The sequence below is a fragment of the Arachis stenosperma genome, chromosome 3 (assembly GCF_014773155.1).
Source record: "Arachis stenosperma cultivar V10309 chromosome 3, arast.V10309.gnm1.PFL2, whole genome shotgun sequence".
NCBI lineage: Eukaryota > Viridiplantae > Streptophyta > Magnoliopsida > Fabales > Fabaceae > Arachis > Arachis stenosperma.
In genome coordinates, this window is record NC_080379.1 from 87,775,928 (window position 1) to 87,783,007 (window position 7,080).

The 7,080-nt window shown below is 40.3% G+C and overlaps 1 non-coding gene across 1 annotated transcript; it reads left to right on the forward strand.

Moving 5' to 3' along the window:
- The first annotated feature begins 4,659 nt into the window (after nucleotides 1-4,659).
- LOC130971583 (small nucleolar RNA R71) lies at nucleotides 4,660-4,767 on the forward strand. The gene has a single exon (XR_009082795.1). It is a non-coding gene; the product is annotated as a small nucleolar RNA R71 (small nucleolar RNA).
- Nucleotides 4,768-7,080: the final 2,313 nt, after the last annotated feature.

The window sequence follows — 7,080 nt, forward strand, 5'->3', positions numbered from 1 at the left end:
TAAAAACTCATCTAAAACTACCAAAAACATACTAAAAACAATGCCAAAAAGTGTATAAATTATCCGCTCATCACAACACCAAACTTAAATTGTTGCTTGTCCTCAAGCAACTGAAAATCAAATAAGATAAAAAGAAGAGAATATGCAATGAATTCCAAAAACATCTATGAAGATCAGTATTAATTAGATGAGCGGGGCTTTTAGCTTTCTGCCTCTGAACAGTTTTGGCATCTCACTCTATCCTTTGAAATTCAGAATGGTTGGCTTCTTTAGGAACTCAGAATCTAGATAGTGTTATTGATTCTCCTAGTTAAGTATGATGATTCTTGAACACAGCTACTTTATGAGTCTTGGCCGTGGCCCAAAGCACTCTGTCTTCCAGTATTACCACCGGATACATACATGCCACAGACACATAATTGGGTGAACCTTTTCAGATTGTGACTCAGCTTTGCTAGAGTCCCCAATTAGAGGTGTCCAGGGTTCTTAAGCACACTCTTTTTGCCTTGGATCACAACTTTATTCTTTCTTTTTCTTTCTTTTTCTCTTTCTCTTTTTTTTTTTTTACTGCTTTTTCTTGCTTCAAGAATCATTTTTAATGATTTTTCAGATCCTCAGTAACATGTCTCATTTTTCATCATTCTTTCAAGAGCCAACCTTCATGAACCACAAATTCAAGATACATATGCACTGTTTAAGCATACATTCAGAGAACAAGAGTATTGCCACCACATCAAAATAATTAAACTATTATAAAATTCAAAACTCATGCAATTCTTTCCTTTTTTCTCAATTAAGCACGTTTTTATTCAAGAAAGGTGATGGATTCATAGGACATTCATAACTTTAAGGCATAGACACTAAGACACTAATGATCATAAGACACAAACATGGACAAACATAAAGCATAATTTTCGAAAAAAAAAAACAGAAGAATAAAGAACAAGGAAATCAAAGAACGGGTCCACCTTAGTGATGGCGGCTCTTTCTTCCTCTTGAAGATCCTATGGAGTGCTTGAGCTCCTCAATGTCTCTTCCTTGTCTTTGTTTCTCCTCTCTCATGATTCTTTGATCTTCTCTAATTTCATGGAGGATGATGGAGTGTTCTTGGTGCTCCACCCTTAGTTGTCCCATGTTGGAACTCAATTCTCCTAGGGAGGTGTTCAATTGCTCCCAATAGTTGTGTGGAGGAAAGTGCATCCCTTGAGGAATCTCAGGGATCTCATGATGAGTGGGATCTCTTGTGTGCTCCATCCTTTTCTTAGTGATGGGCTTGTCCTCATCAATGGGGGTGTCTCCTTCTATGTCAACTCCAACTGAATAACAGAGGTGACAAATGAGATGAGGAAAGGCTAGCCTTGCCAAGGTGGAAGACTTGTCCGCCACTTTATAGAGTTCTTGGGCTATAACCTCATGAACTTCCACTTCTTCTCCAATCATGATGCTATGAATCATGATGGCCCGGTCTAGAGTAACTTCGGACCGATTGCTAGTGGGAATGATTGAGCGTTGGATGAACTCCAACCATCCTCTAGCCATGGGTTTGAGGTCATGCCTTCTCAATTGAACCGGCTTGCCTCTTGAATCTCTCTTCCATTGTGCGCCCTCTTCACATATGACTGTGAGGACTTGGTCCAACCTTTGATCAAAGTTGACCCTTCTTGTGTAAGGATGTTCATCTCCTTGCATCATAGGCAAGTTGAACGCTACCCTCACACTTTCCGGACTGAAATCCAAGCATTTCCCCCGAACCATAGTAAGATAATTCTTTGGATTCGGGTTCACACTTTGATCATGGTTCTTTGTGATCCATGCATTGGCATAGAACTCTTGAACCATCAAGATTCCGACTTGTTGAATGGGGTTGGTAAGTACTTCCCAACCTCTTCTTCGGATCTCATGGCGGATCTCCGGATATTCACCCTTTTTGAGTGAAAAGGGGACCTCGGGGATTACCTTCTTCAAGGCCACAACTTCATAGAAGTGGTCTTGATGCACCATTGAGATGAATCTCTCCATCTCCCATGACTCGGAGGTGGAAGCTTTTGCCTTCCCTTTCCTCTTTTTAGAGTTTTCTCTGGCCTTGGATGCCATAAATGGTTATGGAAAAACAAAAAGCAATGCTTTTACCACACCAAACTTAAAAGGTTTGCTCGTCCTCGAGCAAAAGAAGAAAGAAGAGAGTAGAAGAAGAAGAAATGAGGGAGAAAGGGATGGCTTTGTATTCGGCCAAAGAAGGGGAGAAGTGGTGTTTAAGGTTGTGTGAAAATGAAGGAGTGAAGGAGGGTTTATATAGGAGAGGGGGAGAGGGTTGTTCGGCCATTTGAGGGTGGGTTTGGGTGGGAAAGTGATTTGAATTTGAATGGTGGGGTAGGTGGGGTTTTATGAAGGATGTGAGTGGTGAAGAGAAAGATGGGATTTGATAGGTGAAGGGTTTTTGGGGAAGAGGTATTGAGGTGATTGGTGAATGGGGGAAGAAGAGAGAGGGTGGTGGTGGGGTAGGTGGGGGTCCTGTGGGGTCCACAGATCCTGTGGTGTCAAGGAAAAGTCATCCCTGCACCAAATGTTGCTCAAAATCACGTTTTGAGCCATTTCTGGCGTTAAACGCCGGGCTGGTGCCCATTCCTGGCGTTTAACGCCAGGTTCTTACCCTTTTCTGGCGTTTAACGCCAGTCTGGTGCCCCTTTCTGGCGTTAAACGCCCAGAATGGTGCCAGACTGGGCGTTAAACGCCCAACAGCTAACCTCACTGGCGTTTAAACGCCAGCCACATCTTCCTCCAGGGTGTGCTGTTTTTCTTCCTGTTTTTCATTTTGTTTTTGCTTTTTTCATTGATTTTGTGACTTCTCATGATCATTAACCTACAAAAAAGATAAAATAACAAAAGAGAATAGTTAATTATAAAACATTGGGTTGCCTCCCAACAAGCGCTTCTTTAATGTCATTAGCTTGACAGAGGACTCTCATGGAGCCTCACAGATTCTCAGAGCCATGTTGGAACCTCCCAACACCAAACTTAGAGTTTGAATGTGGGGGTTCAACACCAAACTTAGAGTTTGGTTGTGGCCTCCCAACACCAAACTTAGAGTTTGACTATGGGGGCTCTGTTTGACTCTGAATTGAGAGAAGCTCTTCATGCTTCTTCTCCATGGTGACAGAGGGATATCCTTGAGCCTTAAACACCAAGGATTCTTCATTCACTTGAATGATCAGTTCACCTCTGTCAACATCAATCACAGCCTTTGCTGTGGCTAGGAAGGGTCTGCCAAGGATGATGGATTCATCCATGCACTTCCCAGTCTCTAGGACTATGAAATCAGTAGGGATGTAATGGTCTTCAACTTTTACCAAAACATTTTCTACAAGTCCATGAGCTTGTTTTCTTGAGTTGTCTGCCATCTCTAATGAGATTCTTGCAGCTTGTACCTCAAAGATCCCTAGCTTCTCCATTACAGAGAGAGGCATGAGGTTCACACTTGACCCTAAGTCACACAGGGCCTTCTTGAAGGTCATGGTGCCTATGGTACAAGGTATTGAAAACTTCCCAGGATCTTGTTTCTTTTGAGGTAATTTCTGCCTAGACAAGTCATCCAGTTCTTTGGTGAGCAAATGATGTTCATCTTCCCAAGTCTCATTTCCAAACAACTTGTCATTTAGCTTCATGATTGCTCCAAGGTATTTAGCAACTTGCTCTTCAGTGACATACTCATCCTCTTCAGAGGAAGAATACTCATCAGAGCTCATGAATGGCAGAAGTAGTTCCAATGGAATCTCTATGGTCTCATTTTGAGCCTTAGAGTCCCATGGTTCCTCATTGGGGAACTCAGAGGAGGTTGGTGCACGCCCATTGAGGTCTTCCTCAGTGGCGTCCACCTCCTCTCTTTCTTCTCCTGATTCGGCCATGGTTATGGCCTTGCACTCTCCTTTTGGATTTTCTTCTGTGTTACTTGGGAGAGTACTAGGAGCGAGTTCAGTAATTTTCTTGCTCAGCTGACCCACTTGTCCTTCCAAATTTCTGATGGAGGACCTTGTTTCATTCATGAAACTTTGAGTGGTTTTGATTAGATCAGAGACCATTGTTGCTAAGTCAGAGGTATTCTGCTTAGAACTCTCTGTCTATTGCTGAGAAGATGATGGAAAAGGCTTGCCATTGCTAAACCTGTTTCTTCCACCATTATTGTTATTGAAACCTTGTTGAGGTCTCTCTTGATTCTTCCATGAGAAATTTGGATGATTTCTCCATGAAGAATTATAGGTGTTTCCATAGGGCTCTCCTAGGTAATTCACCTCTTCCATTGAAGGGTTTCAGGATCATAGGCTTCTTCCTCAGATGAAGCATCCTTAGTACTGCCAGGTGCATTTGCATTCCAGACAGACTTTGAGAAATCAAATTGACTTGTTGAGTCAATATCTTGTTCTGAGCCAGAATGGCATTCAGAGCATCAATCTCAAGAACTCCTTTCTTCTGACTTGTCCCATTGTTCACAGGATTCCTTTCAGAAGTGTACATGAATTGGTTATTTGCAACCATTTCAATGAGTTCCTGAGCCTCTGTAGGCGTCTTCTTCAGATGAAGAGATCCTCCAGCAGAGCTATCCAAAGACATTTTGGATAGTTCAGAGAGACCATCATAGAAAATACCTATGATGCTCCATTCAGAAAGCATGTCTGAGGGACATTTTCTGATTAATTGTTTGTATCTTTCCCAAGCTTCATAGAGGGATTCGCCATCCTTCTGTCTGAAGGTTTGGACTTCCACTCTAAGCTTACTCCATTTTTGAGGTGGAAAGAACTTTGCCAAGAAGGCATTGACTAGCTTTTCCCAAGAGTCCAGGCTATCTTTAGGTTGTGAATCCAACCATATTCTAGCTCTGTCTCTTACAGCAAAAGGGAATAGCAGCAGTCTGTAGACCTCAGGGTCAACCCCATTAGTCTTGACTGTGTCACAGATTTGCAAGAACTCGGCTAAAAACTGATGAGGATCTTCCATTGGAAGTCCATGGAACTTGCAATTCTGTTGCATTAGAGAAACTAGTTGAGGCTTAAGCTCAAAGTTGTTTGCTCCAATGGCAGGGATAGAGATGCTTCTCCCATAGAAGTCGGGAGTAGGTGCAGTAAAGTCACCAAGCACCTTCCTTGCATTGTTGGCATTGTTGTTGTTTTCGGCTGCCATGTGTTCTTCTTCTTTGAAGAATTCGGTCAGGTCCTCTAAAGAGAGTTGTGCTTTGGCTTCTCTTAGCTTTCTCTTCAAGGTCCTTTCAGGTTCAGGGTCAGCTTCAACAAGAATGCCTTTGTCTCTGCTCCTGCTCATATGAAAGAGAAGAGAACAAGAAGATGTGGAATCCTCTATGCCACAGTATAGAGATTCCTTGAGATGTCAGAGGAAAAGAAAAATAGAAGAAAGAAGGTAGAAGAATTCGAACTTGATGAGATAAAGTTCGAATTGTGCATTAAGAAGGAGTAGTACTCCATAAATAGAAGGATGTGAGGAGGAGGGAAGAGAATTTTCGAAAATTAATTAGAAAGATGTCAAAAACATTTTAAAAATTGATTGATAATTTTCGAAAATTCAAAGTGGGAAAGAAATCAAGTGATTTTTGAAAAGGATTTTGAAATTAGAAGTTAAAAAGATTTGATTAAAAACTGATTTTGAAAAAGATGTGATTAAAAAGATATGATTGAAAAGATTTGATTTGAAAACAATTTTAAAAGATATGTTTTGAAAACAATGTTTTAAAAGATTTGATTTTGAAAATTAATGACTTGCCTAACAAGAAAAGATATGATTCAAACATAAAACCTCTCTCAGCAGAAAAGGTAACAAACTTGAGATGTTCAATCAAATCTTTAATTGTTAGTAAGTATCTTTGAAAAAGGAAAGAAATTGATTTTGAAAACATTTGATTGAAAAGATATGATTTGAAAAAGATTTGATTTTGAAAAACTTTGAAAACTTGAAAAAAATAGATTTTGAAAACAAAATCTTCCCCCTAGCACCATCCTGGCGTTAAACACCCAGAATGGTATACATTCTGGCGTTTAACGCCCAAAATGCTACCTCTTTGGGCGTTAAACGCCCAACCAGGTACCCTGGCTGGCGTTTAAACGCCAGTCTGTCTTCTTCACTGGGCATTTTTGAATGCTCAGCTTTTTCTATGTAATTCCTCTGCAGTATGTTCTGAATCTTCAATTCTTTGTATTATTGACTTGAAAAGACACCAATTAAAAATATTTTTGGATTTTTAATAATCAAAATGCAACAAGAATCAAATAACAATGCATGCAAGACACCAAACTTAGCAGTTTGTATACTACTGACACTATATGAGACACATAACACTCAAGCCAAAAGAATTCAAAGATCAGAGTAAGAAATCATCAAGAATTACTTGAAGATCCTTAAGATATATGAATGAATGTATGCAATTGACACCAATCTTAAGATGAGACTAGTGTCTCAACAAGGAACATGACATATTTTTTGTTTTTATGATCTTTTTGAATTTTTTTTTTTTGTGATTTTCGAAAGTTAAGTGGAAAAAGATATCAAAATTCTTAATGAGAATTCCAGGAATCAGTGCAATGCTAGTCTAAGACTCCGGTCCAGGAATTAGACATGGCTTCACAGCCAGCCAAGCTTTCAAAGAAAGCTTCGGTCCAAAACACTAGACATGGCCAAAGGCCAGCCAAGCCTTAGCAGATCACTGCTCCAAAAGCAAGATTGATAAAAATCAACAAGCTCTTGTGATGATAAGTTGAAACCTCGGTCCAATGAAATTAGACATGGCTTCTCAGCCAGCCAGATTTCAACAAATCATCATGAAACTCTAGAATTCATCTTCAAGAATTTCGAAAAAAAATACCTAATCTAAGCAACAAGATGTACCGTCAGTTGTCCAAACTGAACAATCCCTGGCATTGTTACCAAAAGCTTGCTCAAAACTTGAACAATCCTCGGCAACGGCGCCAAAAACTTGGTGCGCGAAATTGTGATCACTACAACTTTACACAACTAACCAGCAAGTGCACTGGGTCGTCCAAGTAATACCTTACGTGAGTAAGGGTCGATCCCACGGAGATT